Genomic DNA, 13,424 nt, shown 5'->3' with positions numbered 1-13,424 from the left:
CAGCCCAAGTGGCAAAGGGAGAATGGCAGTGCTGAAGAGGGAGAGATAGGAAAGATTTCCTTCAACACAATAATTTTGAGCCTGAGACACGTCTGGCAAAGAGGTGCATTCTACTTTCCTGCAGGGAAAATAGAATAGAATAGAATAGAAAATAGTTGATGCAACCACAAACTCATGCACATCCGTATGAACCTGTTAACTCATTTCAAGCAGACCAGATAGGGCACAAGAAGAAAGGGTGAAAAGTTTTGTAGGCCTGTTAGAAATATGGAACTGTTAGAGGTGTGAGAATCACATTTGCAGGTCCCCAGTTTTGGCTACCTGTCTTATGAGATACTAGAGTATTCACACACAAGAGCAGAAGAACTTCGTTAATTGTTCCATGTTCATGCTTCTTACCTGCTGTGCACCAGCCGGTCTGGACATGGCTGGTATGCTGCTGTCTTGCTACCTGCATCTCTGGAAAATGGCATTTCTCTTTGCATCTAGTTTTTACTTGCATGTCACCACTGCTGGAAATGCTACAGGTTACACTGCAAGTGCAGTCATGTGATGTCTTACTAAATAATTTGCCAACAAATCCACATCAAACAAGAAAACATGTTTTTTCCTTTGCATTTAAAATTATCCCCAAACGTGCCCAAACACAGCAGAAAGGCAGCAACATCTCTATCACAGGTGGTTTGCTGGCTGCTTACAGTTGCAACTGGCAGCTGGGATGGGAGACCACCAAGCACAGCACGAGCAGCACGAGGGTGAAGCACCCTACCCTCAACTTCTTCTCTTTTCTGGATGCCTCAGCATAGGGTAGGAGTGGGAAAGGCAGGGCATTGGCTTCTTCAAAGCCCAGACAGTGTTGATGGTTTCTGTTCCTTTCCTTGTTAGTGAGAGCAAAATAAAGAAAAAATGATTCCCAGTGTTATCTTACAGGCTGCTTTTTTTTTAAAGTTAATTCCATGGCAGTGACAGTGCTGTCCTTGAGGAGGTATCCTTTGAAGGATAGCACCCTGGTGACAGCAGGTAGAGCCATGCTGCCTTCCCCTGCTCATTCAGGTTTGCTTAATGAGCCAGAAGAACCTGAAAACCCTTGCTAGAATGGGACCCCCAGGAGCAACCGAGGCTGGCCTTGCCTTCCCAGCTCACCTTTCTTCATTTGGCCTGACATTTTTGTTGCAGACTAGTAGCCTGTGGCAGGGGATTGTGGAGATGAGACTTCACAGAGTGCAGGAGGACGGACTGGAAAATGGAGGTCAGGCAGCCACATAAGTGGTGAGGGTTGCTCTGCAAGGCGGACTGGCCACATGTGTGCAAAGTGGGCTCATGCAGATCAGGCAGGAGGAAAACAAAGCAAAGTCACCCCTTCTGGCTCTTTTGTGAGATAGGGTGCAGCTAGCAAAACCACTTCCGGTAGTGTAGAGAGACAAGAGGTAAAACAGGGCCTCAGCCTGTCACCTTAACAATCTGCAGGAGCTCCTCTTGCAGGTCCTCATTTACAGCACTGTTTTACTATTTGCAGGGCAAGCTTTCAGCAAAATAACCCTGCCTCTGCCTCTGGATGTGTAGAAGTGCCAATCTGTTTCATTAAAAGCAGCCTCTTACATTCTTCTCTGCCCTGATGGTGGCCACATGGCTGCTGGTGAAGCAAGTCAGGAGCCATGCAAGGCTCCCTGTGCAGGATCAAAAGGGAAGGATGTAGAGCTGAGGTGAAAGGCATCTTAAGTTTGTTTGTTACTATGATACAAGTAGCTAGCTGCTTCTGCAAGCTTACGGTCACAGGAGTGCTGTTGGCCAATCCCTCCTGCCAGTCTACCTCCACTTTGCATCCTTGCCTCCCCTACCTGCACTCCCCATCTCGCTGATGGGCTGCAAAGCTTCCTGAGGAGGGAAGTCATTACCAACCACCAACTTCCACTTAGGGATGCAGCATCTCTGAGAGCATGGAAAAGTGAAATTGAGGGCTGCCACCTTTCCTGCCTACAACTGGATGGAAGTACTATCTGTGGGCCCTCTGTATGCACCCTATTGCCCTGCACTTGGCCACCTTCAGTCCAGGGCCAAGCAACTTTCCCAGAGATCAAGAGGATGCAGAGCACATTTCTCTCTTCTCTGCAAACTGCCAAACATGATTTCCAACACCAGAATCCTCCAGCTTGAGTTTCCTCAGCTGAAACCGTGGATACTTGAGATGCAAAGATGCCTAGTATGTTTTTAACCAATTAGATGATGCTGAAACAAATCTTTTATTACACACATGAATGTCTATACCCCTGATAGGACCTCAACTTACAAAACCAGGGATGAGTGATTCTGAACAAGAAGCAATTAAATTTAAACTGAGATTCGTATTGTAGCAGTTCCTACTTCACATATTCGGTCAAGCGGTTGCTGGTTCAGACATCCTGGTTTCTGATCATACATTTTGCCTGTGTGATTTACAGGTTGCTTTCTAGAAGCCCCCTTCTGCCATTAGCTCTGTTACCAGGGAACTTGCACGGTTAACAAGCTAACCCTCCTTGATCTGAAGGAACATAAAGCAATCTTATTTATCTACAACCCTTCAGACCAGCAAAGAAAGCACCAACTTCTCTTTCGAATGCAGTTACTTTCTTTCTCATCTTCTGTGCCTCACACAGAAGCCAGAAGCTTTCATCACTGATAAGCCACAGAAGACCCTTTCTGCTCTTTGTTAAATGTTCAGGGGCAAAGATTTGGAACAAATGAATGTGAAATGAGCAACATTTATATTATGGCCATTTCAGTTCTCCAGCTGAGTCTGTAATTGGCTGATACTCATTTTTTTCCCTCTTGCTCATCTGGCAGTACTCTGTCCTCTTCTTTTATAGCTGCTTGCCTTTTTTTTCTCCTTAATTTTCTGCAGGTTCTGCATTTATGGGACATCTTCAAGCAGTTTCTGCAGCAAATGGATAAGCCTCACAAAGCTCACTTCCAAGAAGGATCCAAATACCTAGATAATTTCCATGAAATACATTCAATGTTTTATTGAACCAGCTGTACATTGCCTTTCCCATAGGAAAAGGAGTTTGACATTTACGTTGAGCTGGAAGAAGGACTTGGTACCTAACTTAGAGAAGGTCAGTGCATTCAGATGGAGAGAGATGGTCAGGGAGAAGAGGCAAATGATGTCCCCACACACCTCATTTGCCTTCTCACCACACAGAATCCATCTTGAGTGCATGTGCCACAGGATGAGATGAGGAGAGATTTTGTACAAATTCCTGCAGAGGTGATGTAGAGGAGTAAGTCGAAATAGACAGCAGAGGGAAATTCTCACCAGTGTAATACAGACACGGAGGTGTGCGAGGATTCAGGATGCTTCTCCCAACTTGCCTGGTGAACGCTGCAATGAGATAGTTGGGAATTTTTGTAAAACACAATGTACAAAAATTATTCTTTTTTAAGAAACCATTTTACAGGAAAGCATGAGGTACAACAAAACATTGTCAGAGAAGTTTCCTTGCACTCAGATGGAAGGGCTGAAAAGCAGCAACTGGTGGCCTCACCCCATGCAGCATGAGACTGGTTTCCATCATGCTAAGGACCCAACAGTCTCTCTAACTGCAATTATGACACTAAATGAAAAAGGAGCAGGATTAATGTCTGTCTCCAGAGCTTGGGTGTGGTGTCCTAGTGGCCAAAACTGGCCCTGTGCAGAATTTCTGGGAGAACTGGACGGGGCAGTCTTGGTGAGAGCCAGGGTTACCAGCACTGAGCAGAGCTGGAAGGGTTTCTTGCATTGTAGAATCACAGAAATGTAGGTGTTGGAAGGAACCTTTTAAAGATTGTCTAGTCCAACCACCCCACTAAAGCAGACTCCCTAGACTAGATTGAAAGCTCTCAACCTTTCCTATTTGTAAAAGAGAGGACATCGTGTGTTGAATTAGCCTTTGAAGGCAAATGGTTACCTAATGCAAAGTCCTAGGTTCTGTTCTCGTGGTCTGCTGCCTGGAAGATGTGTATCCCATACAGAGGTGAGTGCAACCCTGAGATTACCCTCTCCTGCCAGCTTCACCCTTGCTCAAGGCATAGGTGGACCCCTCCTCTCACTATCATCTGGGACCAGCAGCAGGTCTGCCAATGAGAGTGCTTCCAGTCTGGTTCTGAGCTGCAGAATCATGGCTTCTGAATGTTTAATTAATTGCAGAAGAGTCTGGAAACAAATGCTAGCAGTTGAGCTTGCCTGGAGCTCACCTGGCTGTCAACCAGCAAGGAAGGAACTGATCCCTGAAATCATCTGGAATTAGCAGGAAAAGAGCCACTGGCGCAAAAAACTCCAGTCAAGTTGGAAAACTCCCTCTTTCCCCAGCTCCAGCAGAACCTCCATCAGTGTAGTAAGAAATACAAGTGAATTTTATAGCAGAAAAGAGAAAATTGCTGTGATCAGCTGCTTGGGGTGGCTTGGCTATTCTCTACTGGCATTACTGCCTCCCATACTACTCTGGGTATTTCTTTATTGCTTACATACTGCCCTCTTCAATTACTTTAGCAAGTAAATGCATTTTTAGCACAGAGGCAGCCCCAGACCTGTGTACACCCTCATTCTCTTCTTTGCTGGGGCTGAAAACTCTGTGCTTCTCTCCTTGTCTGAATATATTTGCAGGGCTAATATATCCACATTGCAAAAAGAGGTGGGAAACTCCTTTCCATTAAAATCTCTTCTACAAGCAGCCTGAACACTACAGAAGCAGTCTGCTCCTTCTCCTGTCCCAAACTAATTACACCCACCCGTGCACACAGCAGCACATTTAGTTTACACAAATTATGCTGCATGGCAGCAAAACCCACTAAATGTCTGTGTTCCCTGTCCCCAGCCCCAGGACAAGTGACAGTGAGAGCCAGCAAGAGCCAATGAGACCCACCAGGAACCACTGGCCACTGCACCACGGCAGGATAGGCACAGCCATGGCACAGAGCAGAGGGCTGAGCTGTGAGAAATACGTTTGTGTCTCAGAGGAGCTGACGGATGCCCCAGGAAATGAAATTGATCCCCTAAATTTGAAGTAGTGATATTACAAAAGTCAATAGGGAAATATCTTTTCTTAGATGCAGGGCAGGAATTTCACTCATTTCTCACATAAAGTTATCCTTATTCCTCTGGGACCTTCTGCACTTTTATATTACATTTTGAGCAATAATACTTATAAAAGATCCATGCCTTTCTGGCGTTAACTGGAGTAGCAGCTCTTAGGTTTCTGCCTTTAGGGACTTCAGGAACCACAGCTTCTGAAGATGCTCCAAGCTTTCATTTCCATACACGGGAGACGTGTTTTTATTCAAACCACATTTTAGCATTGGAATTGATGACATAAATAAAAGGATATTCATTTAATCATTATGTTCAGAAACAAAAACAAAAAACAAACAACACAAAAACAATCACGTGCATCACTGCTAGAGTCTATGGCATTAGCTGGGACTAGGTAATCCCCTCTGCCACCACTTCTATTGTGGGAGGAAAAACTCCAGTGAGGTCCAAATCCTTGCCTAAACTCAGACAGGTTCAGAAGGGAAACCAGAGCCTTCCAACACATCTGGAGCATAAGTGTGCTGGGAAGCTGCAAAGCATCCTGGAGCTCAGATCGTGGGAATGTGGTGGGCAGGTCAGTAGGGCTGGGTGAGTATGGCTGGCCAGTAAGGCCTACTGGCTGCAGCTGGTCACTACAGCACAGAAGAGTTGCATTTGCCATGGTGAATGATACCTATAATTCAATTTTAAACATACTGCTCTCACCTTTTAGAACTGTTTTGGCACACTTTCCCCCTACAATAAGCTTCTGTATCCTGCTTTCTAGATAATTTGTAGCCTGTATTTGTCAGCTATTCTCTGTTCATCACCTAAAAACTTTATACTGAGATTAGCAATACTGCAGCTGACTTGTGCGTCATTTTGTGTATACCTTGAGCAATACAATTTGCAAAAATGGACCGATGAGACATCTGTTTTCACTGTTTGACCTTCTTTAAAAAAAAAAACAAAAACACAAAAACAGCCACAAGAGATGAAAGGTATCATAGGATGAATTTACAGCGAGTTTGTCCTTGTAAGTGCCAACACTAGCTCGTAAGAGCAACAGAAGGCAAATACGCTCTTGCTGTCCAGTTTGAGCCTCCAAAAGAGTGGTTTGGGACCAGAGAAGAGCCCATATGGAGTATTCACCCCTGCACATGGTGTTTTTTACCCACAACACATTGTTTAGTGGCTCTTGAGATACCCCTGTTTTCATTTTCTCTGTGTCTGTTTCATAAAGTTGGCAATACAGGTCCAGCATAGAATGGCAAAGACTTCAACTCCTGGCTACATTTCTTCTCAGCTTACTGGGACAGCAGTGCAAGCGCCAAAGATAACAGCTCACAGCTCCACAGAAACGCCTGAAGATGCTGAGGAAGAAGTGTCTGCATGGACAGACTCAGGCATGCAACATCCCTGATGCTGACAAATCAACCACTCATGTCACGTTCTGACAGCACTGAGGTTTCCAAACTTGATCACAGAGGGTGCTGGGGGGAGTCATAGTGCCTGAGGACTGTCCCAGTATGTGCTTCAGTGGAGAAATGACTGGTGGCACCTGGTTTTCTGTGGAAAGGAAGACCTCCACCCCCTGCCAGTTGCAGCATGGTCTCTTTCATGTGCTCCTGGAGAAGCAACCTACATGAGCCCTGGTGAGGTGGGGCTGCACTCTGTTCCCCAGTCATAAAAATCTCTCTAACCCAAAAACTGTCATAAGACCTACATGAGAGGTCCAGGTCAACTTTCCACCCTGCAGAGTTATTTCAAAATTGTCCAGTAAGATGTTCCAGCTTTTATTAACTTTGTTTTGCCAGAGAGAAAGTGTAACTGGCTATGAAACAGATAAAGTATCTGCAGGTCATAATTCAATCTGCACACACATACATAGGTGAAAGGGACATCTGTTTTGTTTTGTGTGTGACAACGTCACTCAGAGATGTATTTACTATAAGCCTTTTTTGGGCAGTACTCTGCTTCAGACAATGGGTATGTGTCTCTTAATGAAAGCTCTCTGAAATTGTAAGGGAAAAAAACAGTAGGTTGAAATCCTTGTACCTCTCTTGGAAATCCAGGGTAAATGCCAAGGGATCGGGTGTGCTTCAGGCAGCTGTAGAAAGAGGGGCAAAGTCCCCCACTGCAAATTCCTACCTCTGCATCTTAATGCCCATCATTAGATTCTCTCTCCAGCACCATGACTCAGATGGGAGCCAGCACCAGCAGTGTCATCACTATGTCCCACACACTCTTTGGCTGAAGCTATTTCCTGCACTCAAGAGTTTATCCTATTTTTGCCCTCAAGCTTTCTTAGCTCATTTATCATCTCTCGCAAGAGATGACTAACACACTTTATCCAGGAGATCACCACACTTGCAGAGAGCCTGCAAGGGGCTGAGGCAGGGTGCCATGCACAGTGCATGATGAATGTTCCCTGTAAACACATGGAGGGATCTCAGACTTTATTTTGTCTTCCTCCCACTTTCCTCCCATGTTGCATTCCCTCCTGGGCACTCTCCCTCAGCTTTCCCAGTGCTCTAACACTCTGCTGACCATCAGCCTGCACTGCTCTTTCTAGCAAACAGTAGGCAATGAGATGGAAGGGTCAAGTTTTTCACTGTCCCAAAATTAGCATAAGAAACAAGCTCATCAGCTATGAGCACAGGCAAATGTGACCTTTTCAGAAGCTGGCTTTATTTATATATTCTGTTGTCATTAATTTCTCTGTTGCCAAAATCTATAAGAAAAGAGTGGTGCACAGTCTTCTGTGGCTCATCTTGCTTGGAAATGTCTGGTGGCCATGGAAGACTCCTGTCACATGGGACTGTGCAGAGTTGCATGGGAATGAGTTTAGGAGAGTTGCCTCGCTTTCAAATGTGTTGTAATAAATCACCCATCAAGGAGCCTTGGTTCATCCTGCTCTTCCCCATTTTTCTGCGGGGAATGCTCCTTCTTGCCACCCCCTAGACAATCTTTCTTTTTTCTCCCTGGAGGCATGGGAGCATCCCTCCCTCTCCCTCTGCAGTTGCTGGGAGCATGGATGACACCAAGGTCTCCCCACAGGAGCCTAGGGCTGGTTTGAGCAGTGCTTGCATCAAGACATAGGATAGCCACACTCTGCCCCAGCTCACATTTGTTTAAAATAGGGCCAGTGCTGGTAGGAATTCAGGAAGGGAAAAAAACAAACAAACAAATGCAAAACAAAACCTCATCAGTTATCTGAACTTTGGGGCTCAGCAGCAGCAAAATGTTACTTTTGCCCTCTGGGCAGAAGCCAACAATCTGCTCTCAGCCTGGGGGCTCTGCTTCTCCCCCAGGCTGGCAGGTACAGGGGGACAATAAGGGAATAATTCACATTTATGAACCACCACAGTGAAGCCTCTCCTGCTACCAGGGCATTGAAATACCTGTGTCAGCCTTCCTGTGTGACACCATATTACCCCAGGAGCTCTCAGCAGGTCAGAGATCGAGCACCAGGCTGATGGGCCTCACCTGAACAGACCTTTCTTTCCAGCAGTGACAAGAAACATCATTTCTTTGCTGGCTCAGCATCAGTCCCCTTTGTCAACAGACTGACACAGCTGAGGGTGTACAAATAAAGGCTGAGAACACAACATCAGTAATATTTTTTGCAATATTGTCTCCCTGTTTAATAACCTAATTTAATTAAAGTTCACCCGTGGCAACCATGGCAGGTAGATTTAATATAAGTTCTGAAACATCTGCAATTGCATGGACTCATCTTCTGTTAATGAAAATGCCTCTGAATTTCTTATCCTTGGAGTTCACTTTCCATTCACTGCACAGAGAAAGGGAACGAGTGTGGCAAGGGTCCCTCAGAAAGAGGGGGTGACCCACGCACGTGAATGGCTACGCACGGCTGGTCCCGCTCTGCCCCACTGGCCGATAGGCAATGAAAGTTGCTCACTCTGGGCAGCAGGAGATGCAGAAAGGTCGAATCCATGTAAAAAACATGACTTTGAGACACGGCATGACTTCACCTCAGTGTGGACCTTTGCTTTCAGTACTGTGGGGTCCCTCCAACACTCACTGTGAAACTCAGACAAAAACACCAGGCTTCACCTTCACGTTGGTAGGAGGCTCCGGTGCCCAGCTTTTGCAAATAAATAAAGCAAGCAGCTGCATGGCATAGCCACTGGGGACACGGTGACAGATGGGTAACAACACGACTCTTGCCCCAAAGCAGGCTGGCAGCACCCAACTGTGTGTCAGGGTGTGAGGAAGGCTGTGGGATGGGGTGAGGCTCCTCTGCAGCCTGCTGGAGCACCCTCCCTCCCCTACACTGTAGGGAAAACTGAGCACTGGCACCAGAGCCGTGCTTTATTGGGTATCCCCCTGACTGACTAAACCAGAGTGAATAATAAGTGTTTAGATACGTTACGGCCTCTCCCCTCATAGGAAGGTGATTTGCGTAGATGACTTCCATTAATGTTGAAAGGAGTCATTCACATAAATCCTAAACATGTTAATGGCCAGCTAGCCTCCCCTGCGTGGTATTTCATGGTGCTGCATTTAGTGAGCGCAGTATAAGCACGGCTGACTTGATATGCAAATAAATTCAAGTATTTACTGAGCCATAAGAGACAGTTACTAGGCAAATCTCTCATTCATCGTTTATACGGAAATAGATGGAGGCTGCCAGATGAAATCGGGAGATGAACACTATAAACATTTTTTTAAGGTAACAGGGGGAAGGGTACTGAGTCCCTGCGTATGCATAAATAATTGTCACTAACAGTTTCTTGCAGCATCCTCTCCCCTGTTGATTTTCACTCTGTGTACCTCTACTGCATTTCTGCACAGCAGCCACTCCCTGAGGCTCGCTGCTCCCAGCTGGATTGCATTCCTATTAAAGCTATGGGTCTTTTCTCTAGATATCTCTGCAAACTTGAGGTCCTTCACCATCCCTGGTATTGGCTCCAGGCCGGTGTGTCTGTATAAGCACGAGAGCACAGTGGTGAGGACACTGGTGGCATGGCATGATGGGCAGGCCAGAGCAGCCACTGGGGCTCATGGTTGATGTCAGAGAGACAGATCGCCTGGAGACCATGCTCTAGCACAGTTTGCTTTTCAAATAGAGAAATCTGGATTGATGTCTAAATTGTTGGGTTTGATTTGGAGCATTTGAACAGCACATTCCCTCCAGCAGTGGGTTTATAGACTGCCTAAACATCAGTTGGAGGCTCTCAGGGTAGCAATGATCACAAGTCTCAATAAATCTTCTGGTGCAAGATGAGGTCTTGGTCTAGAAATATACCTGTCCATGTTGTCCTCTCCTTTTTGTTGGTGGAAAGTAATGAATCTGAGCAAGTGCAGCTAAGGACTTTCACGTCACCAGGGACTTCTGCATCATGGGGACACGGCTTTTCCCTACTGTTTGCTGGGTCTGGCAATACACACCAGCGAGGTATCCACAGCCAGGTACCTTCAGCTGGCCTGCATCTTCAGAGGGGTCTCAGGGAGGTGCTTTCCTCTGGGGATCTGCTTTGCCAGGACATTCCTGTTTATAGAATTGCCTATCCATCATGTAAACGTGTTAGGAGAGGGGAGCAGGAAACCAGGTACTATCTCCTTGCCCTGGGGAACTGTGACAGAAGGACGGCATGGTGGGAAACATGACAGTGATGTGGGAATGAGAATGTAGGGGGGATGGAAAGCAAACCCTGTCCTTGACATCCTGTGCCCCAAATGAAGAGAGCAAACTGAACAGTCAGAGAGCAAAGGGCTGGCATTTATAGCAGCATTTTTCCCATAGGATGGGAATCACCTCTGAAGATGGGGTCAGGATAAACTGCAGGGCAGCAGCAAACTGCTCAGTTCAAGAGGAATTATTCATCCTTCAGCATAGCATAATTACACATCCAGACTGTCTCTGGGCAATTCTTTATTCTGGCCAAATTTACACTAGTTCCTAAAGGGAGTAGTCAGTCTTAATGAACAACTTACAGTTTCATCATCTTTGTAAGGTTTTATTTTAAAAAGTGGGATATCAGAAGTTTACGTCTTTAATTAGGAGAATTTAACCCTCACTTCCCTGCACATCTCCCTTTCTTTTGTCAGTTCCTTCGTTCCCATCAACAAGAAAACTTGGTCAAAAGATGCTTCCTAGACTGTAGGTTATTTTCAGTTTCATGAATCAATAGACACTGCCTTCAGTGCACTCAGTCATCATGATTCTGTTTCTCAGAGCAGTATGTAACCCCCTGACACATAATTTCCAATAAGCATTCCTAAGACACAGAGCAATAAAGAGAAAATTTTCTTCTTGTGCACAGAAAACCAGTTCCCCGTGATGCAACCTGCTACAACAGAACTAATGCACGTCATTCATTGTTCTCCTTCAGATAAGCCTGGAGTATCTTTCTCTGCAGGTGGAAACCAATAACTGCTCATTCAGAGAGGCAGACCTGTGGTGACCATCACCTGTTAAGTGCTGTGCTGCTCAAAGGTCAGAGGGAGAGCTCAGCTGGGAGTGCTCTTTGTAAATACAGCTGACTCCTCCTTTGCACCATTTTAAAGCTGTAGGGAGAGAAGTAGGGCAGGATTTCAGGAAACTGGGGTATTTCTCCTCACCATCATGTTTTTCTCTTCAAAGAACACCACTGCACCCCTAAAGCATACTTTATGAAAGTGATCTAAAGCCCCCTGCTGTCAGTGCTTCCCTCTTAAATCTGGGAGAAGGAAGACATTTGAGAGAGACCCATCTAAGGTCACATCTCAGTTTGCTGAAGCTTGGGGCATCAACCCTCTACTGTGAAGGGGTGCCCTAGAGTGTTTCACTTTCACAGATATTTCAGAAGAATTACATTTTGTGGTAACACAACACTAAGGAAAGGACCAGGGAAAAGTGTCCTGCTGCAGTTTCTTCTCTTGAGGTACCACGTGCACCTTGCCAGCAGGTGAGGAACCTCAGGACATGGCAGTCCTTACCCCAGGAAGAAAGTTACCTCTTCTTGCCCACTCTTTTCCACAAAAAGTATGAACACACTCAAGTTAAGCATGGTTGTTAAATGAAAAGATCACAAAATCCATTCCTGTGTGACATCAACAAGGTATTTATCAATGCTGCAGAGTTTCTGACCTGGTCCAGCACATTAACTTTTGCTATGGTTGGTAGCACTTCATCTTGCCGCACTTCCACGATCTCATGCCAGCAAGCTCACTCCCCTGACACCTCTCTGACCTGAACTGCACACGCGCCAGCCAAGTAACTTTTAAGATGGAGCAGAGGGGTTCTGCCTCATTGGGAAAATCACTGTGACAACTTAATTAAAACAAGCAGTCACTGCAGCCCGCAGGGCCAGGAGCCCTTGACCAGAACTGGGCCCCATGACCCACACATTCCCATCTCCCAGACGTCACACAGGGACAGCGCTGACTGACCCCAGCACTGGCTGCATGCAGCTGGACCTGGCTGGCAGTGTGCAGGGTCAGGGGGCTGCAAGCACTGCTGCGGCACAAAGACACTTTTTAGACTGCATCCCCACACCCACAAATGGCACCATTCCCGCAGTTTCCGACTATTTAACCCCTCACTGTGCCTAATTCTAAAAGCCCTTGGTCTATCCTTGAGCAAAGCGTCTCCAGAAACCTCTTGAAAGAAAATCAGCATTAAACAGAATGCTCCCCCTACGCAGAGATTTAAACTTTCCCCCACAGCTTGCCGGGTGCCCTGCCCATCCCCAAACAAGCCCTGTATACACCTGACCGGAGGCAGCTCCCATCTGACAGACCACTGCCATCAGCACACCGCGGTGCCCGGTGCCGGGTTACTCACAGATCTGCACTGGCCTTCACCAGCAGCAGATGAGACACGGGCTGTGGGCCAGGCGGCAGCTGACAGGACAGGCAGGTCGTATGTGCATCTCCTCCAGGCACAGGGTCCTTCCCCAGTTTGTCCTGGAAGCACCTGGAAGGTGAGAACAAACAGCGCTCCTGAGGTGAGCTCCACTGGATCTGGGGACAAGCTGGCACACCAACAGCATCACACCCTGTAGTTTCAGGAGCAGAGGACAGTTTGCCTCAGCATCTGGTCTGAAGATGGGACGGGTGCTGGGACGTCGGCACCTGACACCTCCTCCGGGCTCCAGCTAGGAGCTGCAAAGTTAACACGCGTGCAAGCAGAACGGGAACTGCTCAAAGCAGGCTCAACAGCGAGAATCAGGCAGAGGAAAAAAAAATGAATAAAAGAAGAAGCATGCTTTCCCCTTACCTATTGCCTCTCTTAGAAGCCTGGGCAGTGCCTTTAGAGTGCCAGGGTGTCCGGAGCCACGGGGCACAGGACTTTCGGCACATGCACACAGAGCCCAGCACAAGCCATCTTCTCCTGCCTCCTAGCACCGCGCGAGCCTCCAGCAGCTCCGCTCTCCAGCTGCAAACATCT

At 46.7% G+C, this 13,424-nt stretch overlaps 1 protein-coding gene across 3 annotated transcripts in view; it reads right to left on the bottom strand.

Annotated features, from left to right (window-relative positions):
• Positions 1-13,424, bottom strand: part of SCML4 (Scm polycomb group protein like 4) — a 53,834-nt gene that overhangs the window by 40,320 nt on the left and 90 nt on the right. Inside the window, exons 1-3 of one of the 3 annotated variants that reach the window (XM_065735533.1) lie at positions 13,254-13,414; positions 12,819-12,950; positions 3,293-3,358 (exon numbers count right to left, since the gene is read on the bottom strand). The gene's annotated coding sequence lies outside the window, so the exon portion shown is untranslated. Of the gene's footprint in view, positions 1-3,292; positions 3,359-12,818; positions 12,951-13,253; positions 13,415-13,424 lie in introns of those variants that run through there. The other 2 variants (XM_065735524.1, XM_065735541.1) reach the window with 2 other exon arrangements.

Source organism: Cyrtonyx montezumae, unplaced genomic scaffold (assembly GCF_038088225.1).
Source record: "Cyrtonyx montezumae isolate F1298 unplaced genomic scaffold, pur_monq_1.0 scaffold_0, whole genome shotgun sequence".
In the NCBI taxonomy this organism is placed as follows: Eukaryota; Metazoa; Chordata; class Aves; order Galliformes; family Odontophoridae; genus Cyrtonyx; species Cyrtonyx montezumae.
This window is presented reverse-complemented; position numbering and strand designations above follow the sequence as displayed.